This window comes from Cavia porcellus, unplaced genomic scaffold (assembly GCF_034190915.1).
Source record: "Cavia porcellus strain 051 isolate PalLab524CR breed Dunkin Hartley unplaced genomic scaffold, mCavPor4.1 scaffold_5, whole genome shotgun sequence".
In the NCBI taxonomy this organism is placed as follows: Eukaryota; Metazoa; Chordata; class Mammalia; order Rodentia; family Caviidae; genus Cavia; species Cavia porcellus.
Window position 1 is genome coordinate 25,076,839 of NW_026947488.1, and position 14,711 is coordinate 25,091,549.

Here is a 14,711-nt window from a genome sequence, read left to right on the forward strand (position 1 = left end):
CAAGAGCTTATCTTAAAATAAAGTTTAAAAAGGTTGCCTAGCCAAGTCTATTCAGCAGTAGAGTACTTGCCTATCATGCACAAGGCTCTGGGTTGGATCCCCAGTTCATACAAAACCAAAACCAAACAATAAACTCAATCCATGCTGCCCATTCACTCTGCCCTCTGGGCTGGGCCAGATGATGCCCAGGATCCTTTCTGGCCTTGGCATTCAAGTCTTTAGCTTCCCATTCTCAAGGCCTCTCTCCGGCTAAGTACCCTTAAGATGTGCCTTCCCCTCCCCTTTGATGTCTGCAGAATGAACCAGTCACTTCTCCCCAGATAGTTGTGAGGCTCGAGGCTAAGTTTGTCAAGTGCTCAGCACAAAGCCTGAACACACAGATATTCAATAAAGGGAATTATCTTCTTTTGCACACAATTCTTGAGCCTGACAACCCCTTTAAATCTGGCTCAAATTTCAGAACTTCCAGGAAATCTCACAAGATTCTGTGTTTAACAATTTCTTCATGCGGCCCACCCTGGCTTGCCAACAACTCTCCTATTATGGCTGAGGAGGCCGAGGCAGCAGATAGAGCCCTTGGGCACTGTAAATTTCCTAAGCTCCAGTTTTCTCACCTCTAGCATGGGTATTAAATATTAGTACCATTCTTGGAGGTTGACGTTTAGAAATAAATGGCATATTACATAAGTTCTTAAAACAGTGGTAGATGACAACAGGGGCCCCAGTCCTACCTCAGACATTTCTCAGAGTTGCTCAATGCCAGGGTCAAAGCTTCTGACATCCCAGCTGGGTCTCCGGAAAACCACAGTCCTGAAAATGATTCATTAAAACTCTCTGAGAACAGAACCATGGACAGCATCCCCAGATGCCGGGGCTGGTCCAAACCCTCTCTTCAGCACCACAGACAACTCCCTGATCATCAGCACCAAGGACAGGAGCAAAGGGTACAAGACACCCCAAAGTACCCAGTGCCCACATCAGATCGTCAAAATAACCCCTACACTGCGCTGAGGTGGCAGCAAAAACTTCCTCTTTCCAGTTATTTCCTTGCCTCAAAATCTGTGAGAATAAAAAAGGTTACTATTTTCCATTCCAGGGCCATTTGCATGTCTTTTATCTCATAGGCCTGTTTCCTCATGTGTTTTCATGAAGTGAGGTTCCTTGGATTGGGGCAGCCCAGAAAATCTTCAGGGTACCTGACAAGGCGTACACGCCTCTAGGTGAGAGAGCCTCCCACGCCTTCCCACTTTTCCCTCCTGGCCTCCCTGGAGACACAAGTAGTGATGGCCCTGCGTGGAGTATCACAGCCAAGTGCAGCCGCGAGGGATAGACCCACGCCACCTCCTCTCAATGGCTGGGTGTACTGCCCTGCTCTAAGATGCTTCATAAAGAGAAAAAGCGCTTCGATCCTTTATCCTGTTCCATTCCATCACTCATCTATGAGGCCACCTTTTCTTGACTCCTTGCCTGTTCAACAAGCATTAGACTTATTCTTGCCCCAACCACTTCTCTGACATCATGGCTACATGCGGTCTCAAACCAAACACCTGGACCAGCTTGAACCTTTCAAGACCTCCAAGAGCATTAGTTCAGACTTCAGTTAAGTCAGCAACTGAGTACTTCTGAGGCAACAGAGGAGAAGATGAGTCACAAAAGAACACTGGTGTCCTTTACGTACAAATGGGAAGGAGGCCACCTCCTCAGAGTTGTGATAAAATGAGATGATGTGACCACTAATGGCCCCTGCACATAACAGGGCCCCAGGGAGTATCTGTTCCCCCTTCCCAATGGAAAATATAACAACAGCCATGATGATAGCCACTAACATCTATGCCTACTATGTGCCAGGTTAATGTCTTAAAGGGTAGGCAAGATAAACATTCTTAGACTTTTTTTTAAACCAAGGCTCAAATGGGCAAAAAGTATCTGCCAAAGATTATACAGCTAGGCAAGTATCAAATTCTAGGTTGCCCCCCAACCTCCAGATCTCTGATAACTACAATCACTCTCACCTGTCATCTTGGGTGACTGAGCTCAGCCTGTTCACTCTCAGCCCACATCCAGTGCTGAAGCCCCAGGCCCAGCTGGCCAGGCTCGACAAGCTGCCAGACTCACTCCTGGAATGGCAAAGACGAAAGCAGAATCCAGATTCTTTGCTCCCCTCAACTCCCTTGAGATCCCAAGAGGGTGTCACCTGCAATCCCTCCCCAAACCTGTATTAGTTTCCTCCTCTCCTCATGTGGCAAGTTACAGTTCGATCCACTCATTGCCTTTCCCTCCTTTTGCTGAAGCAATGGGCAACATGTCAACCACCTTCTCTGTTTAGCCCAAAGAGCCATATACAAAGTAGGCCCTTAATGGCTATTTCTTCAATTAGTTCATTCATTCAATCACTGTTTACTGACTGCCTAATGTGTGCCAGCCATTATTTCTGGGAGTGGAACCACAGCGGTAAGACAGACAAAGCATATACAGCATTTACCTGTAAATGCCCATTTACCTGGATATGCTTGAAGAGGAGTGAATCTGCCTATTTTCTTGCCAACTTCTCTACTTACTGTGAGTGCTAAAAGGGCAGGTACTGTCACTGTCATGTCCCTGGAACTGTGTAGTGTCCAAAATACAATATGTGCTTATTAAATGAATAGATGCAGGTATAGCAGCCACCATTTATGGAGAGGTTGCTCTGTCCTGGCACTTAATGTTTCATGCACTTTAATTATCTTGTGCAATTCTTCCAGCAGCCCTTGTATTCTGAAGTGGCTCTTGTTAACTATCCTGTTTAACTCTTTTTCCTTTTTGCTTGACAGAAGTGCCCAGTTAGAAATAGTAACAATATCAGCTTCCCTTGCAGCTATGGTGGACATGTGACTACATTTGGCAAAAGAAATGTGAGTGAAAGTCCACTTGGTGCTTCCAGGGAACCTGTAAGAGAGGCAGACTTAAGGCATGCAGTCTTTACTACCCTTTTCCTGCCTAGCACTCAGGTGAGGCATATGAAGGCAGAGCAGCCACTGTGTAGCCATGAGAATGAAAGATACACGCTAAGGAAAACAGAGTTCTGGGCTGTCAATCACTCATTTGAACTGCTCTACTGCCGTACTGGCCTAACAACTTGGTATTTTTTTTTGGTGGTATTTAAGATCAAACTCAGGAGTGCTCTACCACTTTTGCTTTTTATTATTTTTTTAATGCTGAGACAGGATCTTGGTTAGTTGCCAAGTTGCACAGGCTGTGAAACTGTGATCTTCTTGCCTCAACCTTCTTCAGTGTCAGGATTATAGGCACACACCACTGCGTGGCTTCATGTTGGATTCTTGGTATATGAAAAAAAGAATCTCCTGGTTGTGTGTACAGATATTTGTTTTCTCCTACTGCATGCAGCCAAATGCAATTCCAGCTGATTTGCTGTTATTATAACAAGTAAGGCTCAGAGAGACTAACTGATTTTTTCCAAAGTCGTCACACTGTAAGTCACACAGTAAGTCCAAATTGGCCAGTAGGTCTGATGCCGCAGTTTGTGTGTTAGCATTGCTGCTTGTGGAAGCCCCTCCTCCCTCCAGCATCCAGCTCTATTCTGAGACATTTCCTGATCGCTCTGGGTTCCTCTGTTGTCTCTCACCTAACCCCATCCCTAACTACTTGCAGGTCCAGATCCCCCTCTCCTCTCATCCCTGTGCCATGTCCCAGGACTCTGCCCCAGTGAGGTGCCATCTCCCAGGGCTGCACTTCTACAGCCTGCAGCCTTGTGCAGGGCAGATTCTCACTGGCCCTGCAGACAGCTCCCCTGGTTATCCCTACACACCAGCAGGGTGACCTTCACAAGAGCAGTTCTCAAAGGGCCCGGCTGTCGAGGGCTCAGGGGCCGGCTCCTGCCCGCCTCCAACATTTGCTCCTGCAGCTCCACCTGCCTTCCCTCCCTTGATTCTGACCGGCACTCACAGTACCAGCCCCAGATCCTCCTTCCCATCCTGGAGGGGCCCTCTCTGATCACTCTACCTCGAGTAGATACCCACACACTATCTGATGGCACCCCTCTCTAGCCCCCAGATCCATTGGGGCACAACCTAGACTCTTGTTAGTTGGCCGTGGGTATGTTTGTCAGCTTCTTGAGGGCAGGAAACAGGCCCATCTTTTCTACCATTTTCCTCAGTGCCTGGCAGGAGGCCCAGCACTTGGGCTCAACTAGGAGGCGCTGAATGAAGCTCAGACTTGCCTCCCACACCTTCCCACCGCCCACTTTCTACTCTAGCCAAACAGAACTACTCAAGGTTCCCTGAAGCCTCCTACTGTGGCTGACACCTAATCTTCCCACCTCAACTCTGCCTTCAGCCAGGCCTTGCCCACCTTTCCTCTTCCCCTCCAGCCATCAGAACAAGCAGATGGACATTCTGGATTACCAGGGGACAATGAGGCCTCGGGACAGAGAGAGCTGGGTATGTGGTCACCTATACTCTTACCCTGCATGTGGTGGCTTCCACCTGTCATTCTTGTATTTATCTCTGATTAAGACTGAAACACCTTAGTATTCTTTCTGTACCATAGCTGTGACAAAGAAGAAAGAAAACCACTAGTCTTTACCAGGCCACTTAATGTGTCAATAATAGTAACACAACGAGAATAATAAGTGGCTGGGATTCGTGGAACACTAGCATGTGTCAAACACCGTCCTAAGGGTTTTAATTAGATAGGTCCTGCCATCCCATTTATAGACAAAACAGAGGCTCGGAGAGGTGAAGTTTCCTATGGAAGGTCTTAGAGACAGGAAGTGGTCTGAAGTTCTGTTTCCTCTAACTTCAGACTTGCTGTCTGCCAGTTTGTACAAGGCCACACTGTCTGTGTAGGGGAACAGCGTCCACATGGGCCTTGGAGCAAAAGGTGGGGAGCCCCAACTGGCTGGTAGGGCTGTCATGGGAGAGGGCCGGACTGGTCAGACTTAGCTTCCTCTGCAAGGCCACAGGCCAGCACTACAGCCCTCTGGGGACCAGGCCAAGAAGTTGCAGGGTGGATGGAAATTGATGAGCCTGGGCTCTGCTTCCTCACTAAGGCTGAAGAATTTCCCAACAGCCTGGGCCAAATTTATCTGCCAATCCCCCAAAGAGCTGGTTCCAGCGTCTGTCTGGAAATGTCAGCCCGTGTGGTTGGAGGAACTCGAGGAGAGTTTTCCTCTAAATAGCAGGAAGCATATGGGAGGCGGATGGCGCCCGCCGCTCCAACCTGCCAACTTTTGCTCAAGTGGGAGCTAAAAGGGGCCCAGAAGGGTCTGGAATCCCCACTCCCTCCTGAGGAGAGGGAGCCAGAGACAGAAACAGTGGCAGTGAGAAGGGCAGAAAGTGGGTTTTGAAGGGCAGCAGGCAGGAGCACCCTAATGGGAGAGGAGGCTGAGGCTCTCCAAGGGAAGCACCCAGGGGTTTAATGCACGAACACGGGGTAACAGCTGCTGCTCACTGAGCACTGGCTGTGTGCCAAGGTTGGGCTCAGCACTCTGTTTAGATGCTTTCACTTAAGCTTTGTGGCCAACTCCAAGATAGTGGCTGATATGGTTAAAATGGGGGTTCCAGGAGTGGAGCTTTTCTAGTGCTTCTTTGTAGCCTGGTGTCTGGCCCAGCACCTGATACTCGGGAGGCCCTAATCAGTATCTGTGGAGTATGAGAGTGGATGACTAAATGGGGACTGCAGAGCACAATGAAATATTAGAGATGACCCATAAAACATGGCTCATATGTATCACAGTCTTGGTCAGAAACAAACAAACAAAAATGCTACTGTCAAACACTTATGAAACATTTATTAATGAGAATTTAGAAGAGTGTCAGGATGGCTTTTTCCCAGAAAAAACTGTCAAGCCCAAGTGCTACAGACGAAGTGATGAGATCTCACCTGAAGCGGGCGGAGTGGGTGAAAGACTACAGAGGGGTCAGGGCTGGAGGGCTGTGGACAGGTCCCAAACTTGCTCTGTGTTGTTGGATGGCTAGCATGGTCTCTCTGAGCCTCAGTGTCTTTGTTTGTAAATGGAATTTGGGGAATTTGGGAAACTGGCTGAGACAGCAGATGTGTGTCCAAAGACCTAAACACTTCCTCTGCTGTTAGGTTAGTGTGCCTTTTATTCAGACTCCCAGCAGGGTTTGCAGATGCCAGGGCTCCCTGCTCTTGGGCTCCTGGCCTGAGAGAGGCCTGCCTCTGTGGCAGGTCATCTGGGAGACAGCCCTCAGTGCTGCTGGCAGTGCCGAGAGGGTGAACTCGGTTCTGTGAGGCAGCCTTCGGACCAGCTTTGGAGGAAAGAGGGAGTGAGCTCTCCATCCTTGAGGGTGTACAGGCAGTGACTGGCGCCTCGGAACAAGAATTCTGACCCAGATGAGAAGGATTTCAGATCACAGCCTTTCTCGCTCCCAGGCTGACCTTTGTGTTCTTTCTGCTCCTGTGTGCACACCCACTGTAGTACTGCCACATTCCAGGTGAGTCCCCTGTATGACCTCTTTGTCTTTGAAATACTACAGAGCCTCTCGGGCCGGGACGGCCCCTTCTGGGATGCACAAAGGGCTCTGGTCTCTGAGCTGAACTGAGACCTCAGAGATTCTGGTGCTCTGATTCTGTGTGAGCCTGAGTCTGTCTTGGGGAGCTTCAGGTAGTGGGTCTGGGCTCAGACACCTCTCCAGTTGCTCCTCTTTTTTTTTTTTCCTTCTGATTATAATAAAAGTCATGCATCTTGGGAAATTCAGGTATTTATAGGAAGAAGGATGTGCTGGGGTGGGCTACCATTTGGCCCACTTTAGTTCCAGCCTATATTTCCTTTTGACGGAGCCACACTTCCCCACTTTCCACTCCTGAGCTTCTGGGGTGTGAACTCTACCCCGGCTGGGGGGCAGCACATAGGCACAGGTGCCACTCAGGCACTAAAATCCCCCAGAACAGCATCCTGACCAAGGACGGGCACATCCCACAGATTGGGCCACTCAGTGCCAACACGCTTAACTTAGTTCTGGGATTTATCTTTGAGATGTGTCAGAAGAATCTTGTCTATGCCGCAGGACAGGCCTCTTACTACCTGCATAGGAGGAGCTCCCTGAAAACACGGGAACCATCCTGAGGAGGCAGAGTTCTCAGAGAGAGGACTCAGGTGCTGAGGACACTGTCTGAGCCTCAGACGCAGTGGAGCCTGAAGCAAGATACAGCTCTGGACTCTACAGGGAGAAGCCAACACATTCCAGGTTGTTTAAGCTGGTTTAGGGGGATTTGTTTTCTTGGTCACATATGCTAGAAAAGATTTTGAGTGATAGGAACAAAAATAAAAATAGAGCTCGCCCGTACCTTGCCATCCCCAGGAACCACTGTGAATAGTTCAACAACCACCCTTTCACATTTCTCTGGGTAGGAACATGCATATATATTTTTCATAAAAATATTTAAAAATCTACGTAGATACTCTGTTCTTCCTTCTAAGTCCTAATACCTGGAAAGGATTTCAGATCTAAATATCACACAGCACATACCATATCCACCCTCCTGCTTCCCCCTCCACCACGTGCTGTCCACATGTTTCCATGTTAACAAGGGTAGCTCACAGCACTGTCTCTATAGCCATGGGAACACTGCTGTCTGGCTGGACATAATGTATTTATCCATCTCTCAGATAGATGTTAGGGTAGTTTCTAATTTATCACTGTTATCAAGAGAAGTGTCATGAACTTACTTACAAAATGCCAATGTTTGCACTTGCCAGATTTTTTATGACAAAAATTCCATGATTTTAAGAGTGTGACTTCATGAGAGTAAGTTTCTTTGCCTGAGATGTAACATACTGAGTCTGTATGGTAGTACGTGTCTTTCTAGGCAAGGTTAGTTGTCACAAAAAGGCAAACCCAGGGCTCAGGCTTCCTCTCATAACGGTGTCTCTGGCAAGAGTGCTCGCTGGCAGAGGTGAGTGGGATGGTGGGAACAAGCCAGGGCTTGGGTGGGGTGCTGCTGGCTGAGACCCACTGGCCGTGTGTGTGCAGCTATGCTGCTGTCCATCTCCCTGTGAGGTCTGACTTGGCGGCTGAGATGAGAGATGCATCTAGGGAACCTTTGCAGACGATAAGCACACAAGAGGTGCCACCTCGAGCAGCCACCCGAGATGGGGTGAGAGCAGTGTTCCTGTGAGGCCACTCGGGTATTATAGGTGTCAGTTCTTGTAAGCCCCACAACCACCCTGTGCCGCTATTCTAATCTTTGTTTTACAGCAGAGAAACCAGTGTCAGTGAGGGCAAGTGACTTGTCCAAAGTCATATAACCGAGAAAATTCTGATGAAAATGAGAATGACCCATATCTGCTAATTTCCTAGTCCATGCCTTGTCCCATTTTCTTAGGAGAGAACTGTTCCAGGAAGGACTATGGGAGCTCTAAACCCCTGTCCTTCCCTCACAAGTCCTAACATTCAGCCATGACTCCAAATCCTGAAAAGTATAAAAAGAGCAAAGATCACCTATGATCCCTCTCCCCAGGAGGAACACTCTGAACAGTTTTCAGAAACATTCATAGTTCTTACAAAAATGATATCATGCTACGCATGCTGTTTTATAACCTCTTTTTTTAAAAAAAAACTCACAACACATTATGAAGTTCTCTGCAACAATAAATTTAGATCCACGGCCCCATTTCTAACAACTGCAGCGGGTTCCACATATGGCTACAGTGAAATGGGTTTAACTAGTCTCCTGGTGATGGACCAATGAGTTGTTCCCAAGTGTCCTGCTATTACTGGCAATGCTACGATGAATGTGGCTCTCCAGTATGGCTGATCCTGCCCTCTCTGGGCCACCGCCTCAGGGATATAGTCTCAGGCAGTCCTGTACCATGCAGTGCAGACCCTGCCTGCTAATCTGTATAACACTGTCATGCTGCTTTTCTTCCTGCACTGCATTCTCTTCTTGTTCTGTTTATTTACTTACACAATTGCATGACCTCTGTCCCTCCCAAAGTCTGTGTGCCTTGTGAGGGTGTAGACCAGCAAGTATGAGTCTCACGAGACACTCTTGGGATGCAGGAATGTTTCTGTCAGCAGAACAGGCTGCTCTGCTTTGGGGCATGGAGAAGCTCTCTGCTCTTACACCCTCCAGACCCTGTCCCCAGTGCCACTCCAAGGACCTTCACATCCACCTTAGAACTTATTCCAGCCATATGCTGCGGGGAGCGTCCATGCCCAGGAGCCACTTGACACTGAGCAATGTTTGCTGCACACATAGAACTGGGGGCCGGTAGAGAAGCTCTCCTACTCTGTGTGTTCTTGGGCCAGCCACCTTCCTTGTCAGTCCCTCATCTGTACATGGGGCCAATACTGATAATCCATCTCATGGGGGTTGTTCTAAGGTTAAAAGAAGGCAATGACTGTGTTAACATATAGTGAGCTCTCAGGAAATGGCCGTGTGGCTTGCATTCTGTGAGTCAGAGGTTGGTTCTGACTCTGCCTTGCCTGGAAGTCCTCCTTTTCACTTTGAATGAGCCTGAGTAGGCCCTATGCCCAGCCTCTTGGGGATCCCTGGGCTGTCCCTAGGGATGTCCTGTTCCTACCCTTTAACACTTGTCAAATGGTCAAATGCTCTGTTCTGACCCATTTCAGATTCCCAGGCCTCTCAGGCCATGACCAGATACCTGCCTGGCCCCATGACCCTTAAGGCAGAGGCGCAGACACATCAGAGGAGCATCCTGGTCCCTCCCTTGCACACGGAGCCTGAGGCAGCATGTCTCGCTTCTTCATCCTGCTGCCCTCTCTCTTCGGCCATGTGCCATGTAACTTTATTGCCAGAATCCTCATTTTCCCTTTATAAAATGGGTAGAATAAAAGAATTCATGATTCAATGAGACAATAAAAGTATACCAAGTTTAGCAAGGAGCTTGGCATTCTCCTTGCTGAGGGCCTGGCATCCCCAAGCTCAAATATTAGCTGTTTACTGTTGGAATTGTTTTTAGTCTTTTTATACTGATACATGATAGAGAGAGGAAAATACATGGAACAGAGTTACAGCATCAACTGCAGTAAATTGTCACAAAGCAAAGACCTGCTTTCCAGGTCCATGGACAGAACACTGCCTGTCCCACCCAAGCCCCTCACACTTTTCCCAATCCTCATGGCCTCTTTTCTCTACAAAGTAAAACTTTTTTCAGACTTTTATGTTACTGTTTCTATTGTTAATAAGTGGATAAAAATATCAGTGTGGCTATTCTTCTCTGACCCAGTCAGCTCACCAGGTCTTTTGACCCTGGAGACCCTGGACCACTGGCTGCCTCCGCCCTGGGCATGGAGACTCCCCAAATGGTTTCCTGGCTCTGGCTGTTCTTTAAATAACCAGCTTGTTAGCAAAATAGCAGCAGTAACACCTCCCTCGCGCCGCCCCAGCCTCCATCTTTCCACACGATGCTGACGGCTGCTCCCCCAGCTCATGCCAAGGAATCCCGTTCTCCGTCACTGGGCCACACACACCAGGGGCTGCCAGCTCAGATGCATTCCCAGTGTGTCTCCCAGGGGTAGAGGTAGGCAGTGAGTGGCAGTTGTTTTCAGGAACGCCTGAGCCCTCAGTCCCAGGTCCACGTCTCAGTCACCAGGAGTTTAACTGTGATGGCATTGAATGTGGAAAGTTTAGCACAATGCCAGGCACACAGTGACTACATGAGAAATGACAGCTGTGGCGGAGGTTGCCCCTGCTACTCATATCTTCAGGGAGGCCAGGCCTTCCTTAGGCATGACAAGACTGTATACAGAAGACCGAACTCCACAGATGCTCCCAGTTCTCAACCCGAGATATCTTCATCACCGTGTGCAGGCAACAGCTCCTCAGCCAAATGCAACAGCTGTCTGTGGCTGCTGCAATAGACTGGGGGTCAGGGTGAGGAGAGGGCTGGGAGGCCATGAATTAATGGAACCTTTTTCATAGATACTAATAATAAGGCTGGGGCCAAGGATTTAGCTCAGCAGCTCGAGCACTTGCCTGGTAAGCGTGAGGTCATGAGTTCGATCCCTGATACCAAAAAAAAAAAAAAAAAAAAAAAAAGGCCGGCATGACATGAATGTGCAGGTCCTTATTCTCAAAGAAGCATTTCTGCATACATTTTCAGCAGTGAATTTGGCGGGTTTTAAAAATTATCCTCAACATTTGCATGTTATACATATTCACGAGTCTCTTCCCTTCTCATAACCATCCCTTCAGGGAAGCTGGGCAGCTGTCGGCAGATTAGAGGACGGGACTGGAGGGGATGGCTGCTGTGCTGAAGGGCTGAGCCCACAGAGGCTTTCTGGGGTCAGTAGGGAGCTCAGCTGGCCCAAAAGCTGTGGATTCATGGGTCCTGCTGGTGTCTGGGTGGCGGGGGCACGGGGCTTCCCTCCTCTCCTCCTTCCTCCTCCTGCAGCTCACACCATATGTCCTCCTGTGTACAGCTGCAGCTGTCCGGAGCGGGGGGCCTGTTTCTCACCACTGGGAGTTGAGGCCAGATGAGGCAGCTCTTGGCAGAGGGCCCCTGTAGCACTACATGTGGCTGGGTGGCCTGTGCCAGCCCTGGTCTCACTGAGCCGTTTTCTCACCTGGGAACTAGCCTTGTCTTGCCAGCAGGGTCTGAGCAGGTGGGTGGCGAGGATGCAACATGGATACACAGGGATGCATCAGGCGCTGGGGTTGGCCTGGGGGGTGCAGCACCGTTTCTGGGTGGAGGTCAGTACTGTGGGAAGGAGGGCGGGCTAATGTGGGGAGAACGGGCTTCGGCAGACCCTGATGGCTCTTAAAGACAAAGGTCAGGCCCAGCACCTCATCCCAGTGAGGGCTCACAAGGAGTGGAAGGAAAAGGCATGCCATCTGGGAGCTGTGGGATTCCATGGCCTTCGGCATGTCTCCCCGGCCCCCTGTCCTTCCTGAGCCAGTGCTTGCCATCTGCCCCAGCCTATGGTTGTGGCAAGAGCTGGCCTTTGAGGTACACAGAGCTGGACTTCTGCACCTCCCTAGGCCAGTGGCTTCCCCACTCTGAGGCTGTTTCCTGTGAAGTGGGTATGATCACCATGCCTACCTCCTGGGCTCTCAGGAGGACAGGATACAGCAAGCCAGTTAAACTACACATGGTGCCGAGACCTAGAAAATCTCTCATGGAGGTCCCTTTGCCAGTGTGTGGGCACTGGCTGGCGGAGGCTGGGCATTTCCCAACTGTGCTAAGTGTGGGTGGGTGGGTAAGGTGCCTGGGCGCGGGGCTGCAGTTACTTACCAACCAGGGGATTATGTGCACAGGAGAAATAGGAACCAGTCGGTATACAGCCAGCGTCACCTCGGGAGCAGGTACTGGACCAAGGGCTGGCACACACATCCCTCCAGGCACTCGATCAGAGATGCTGGCAGGAAGTGGCGTTGCCCTGCCAGGTCTTGGTCACACCCAGGGTCTACTGGCACCCAGCAGGGGCCGGCAGTGGTGCCTATAGGAATGGGGGAGGAACACTCATTAGCGATAAACTCTCCACTTTAAGACCCTTGGATTTGCCCTGGGGATCCTGGGGAGGAGGACAACATAGAGCAGTCGTCATAGAAACCCAAGTGTTTGTACACTACATTTTCCCAAGCATTCTGGCATCCCCGCTCATGTGGGCCCCCACATTGTTTTTTAGAGGCATATTTGCATGTCATGCATATTTACAATGCCTTCCCCACCACCCACAGAATCCCCACAGCAGCCTGGGAAGTGGGGTTCCAAAGACTCAAATCCTCCTTATCCTGTTCTCCATTCCTTCCCCTGAATGAAGGAAGTTAGGAAAGGGGCTGGAGGCACACAGTTCTGAGTTCAAATTTCAGTTCAGCCCCTCACTTGCTGGATGATACTGGACAGGAAGCTTCTTATTGCTGAGCCTGTTTCCCCACTTGTCAAATGGGAATAAGAGAACCTCTTCTGAGCAATCAGAGGATAATGCAGGCAGAATGCTGGGCACAAGCGACAAGTCCAGTGATGACCCTCACAGAGGCACCTCCTCTGTTCCCTTCACTGCACAGCCCCCCACCTCTCCCACATGACATGTCCTGTGGGAGAGCAGAGGGAGCCAGGTGTCCCTTTCCACCCACTCACCAGAACAGATGTCACTGCTCTGGCTGGGCTCTTCAATACAGCAGGAATCAGAAGCTCCTGGAGAAAAAGGGCCTTCCTCCCACGACCCTCCCAGGAGCCTCAGGGACTGATCTCCATCACACAGGTTAAGCAACTGAGACACAGAGGAAGCTGAGGTGGCAACTTTAGGCTTCTCGTGTCTGGCCTCGGAGGGGTCAGGCCAGCAGACCACGGGCTAATCTTTCTCATCTGGTCACTGCAAGACCCCAGGCAGACTCCCATTCTCCTCCAAGGGGTTGCTCAGCAACCGTGCTTCTCAAATCCCAGCACCCCCTCCTAGAGAAGCCAGAGCTTAATGAGTTTCTGCTAGTTTCATTCTCACAGAATCCCTGTTCTTCAAAGGAGGAAACTGAGGCACAGAGAGCCGTGGTGACTGCACCCTGAAGAGGAAGCGGGCCACAGCCTTAAACCCAGACATCTGATTCCAGGAGGATGCTGCCAGTGAGACTAGCCCCAACCAAGCAAAATAGGCAAAGTTATCTGAACATTTAAGCAGCAGGGAAAGAAAATACCAAACTTCTAAAGATTGAATTAGAGGACACGAATTCTTAAAGATGCATAAAAGATTTCAAGATGTACCATAAGGCATGAAAATTGCCAGTGCATGAAAAACCAGTGCTCTGGAAGATACAATCCTGACCAAGTTGTCATTTTGAGCCAAAGTTAGCCAGATCCAGAGCTGAGCAGTGACAGCAGGAGGGGCATCCTGTGTGTGTGTGTAGCACAGCAGGACAGTGGATGGGGCTCTGACCTGGGGCTTCAAAGCCCCTTTAGACTCCGAAGAACAGCCTTGGAGTCCCTGCCCTTGCCTGAGGAGGTCCTGGAGCTGCCCCTTCATGATGACATGAGGGTTGTCCCTGCTAGCTGTTCAAGACTCTGCAACTTCCAACAGGGATGGACTGCGAGAACACTATGCTACGATGGAAGCCAGTTAACAAAGACAGCGTATTATGTGAATCCATTTACACGACATATCCAGAACAGACAACTTCACAGAGACAGCAAGTAGGGTCAGGGCTGCCTGATGGGAAGACTGGGCAAGACAGGAGCTAAGAAGTATGAGTGTTTCTTTTGGGGGTAATGAAGATGTTCTAAAATGGACTGTAGTGATGGACACACAACTCTGTGGACATGCTGGAAGCCACAGAACCGGGCATTTCAAATGTATAAGTGTACAGTGTGTGAACTGGATTTCAGTAAAGCTGTTAAGAGAGCTCAATACTTAAAACCAACAAAAAAGATTCTGCAACTTCCCAGTTGAAACTGAAGCTCAACAGTGCAGCCATCTGGGAGCCTGTGATCCTTGGGGTTCTGCTGCAGCCTGGGAAACTGGAGAATATTCTGCAGAGAAGGTCTCTCCCACATTCCCTATACCCTCGGAGTCTTCTCTCCTCCAGGAAGCCCTACTTTTGGAATCTTTCCTGTCACTGACCCACTGACGGGTAGCACCCCTTAGCTAGATCTGTCCCCCAGTACTGGCTCCTCAGGTTTCCTCAGTTTCTCCCTCTGTTCACCATCATTCTGATGTGGGATAACCACCAGTGGTAGCCGCCTCATCCATCAGACTGACCCTCTGCAGTGCTCGGCACAGGGCCTGGCGCACAAT

At 49.7% G+C, this 14,711-nt stretch overlaps 1 protein-coding gene across 6 annotated transcripts in view; it reads right to left on the minus strand.

Moving 5' to 3' along the window:
- Positions 1 to 14,711, minus strand: part of Dlgap4 (DLG associated protein 4) — a 177,716-nt gene that overhangs the window by 108,950 nt on the left and 54,055 nt on the right. For 4 of the 6 annotated variants that reach the window (XM_063248395.1, XM_063248390.1, XM_063248394.1 and 1 more), the window contains exons 2-4: positions 12,221 to 12,425; positions 2,013 to 2,117; positions 732 to 810 (exon numbers count right to left, since the gene is read on the minus strand). The gene's annotated coding sequence lies outside the window, so the exon portion shown is untranslated. The remainder of the gene's footprint in view (positions 1 to 731; positions 811 to 2,012; positions 2,118 to 12,220; positions 12,426 to 14,711) is intronic. The other 2 variants (XM_063248393.1, XM_063248391.1) reach the window with 2 other exon arrangements.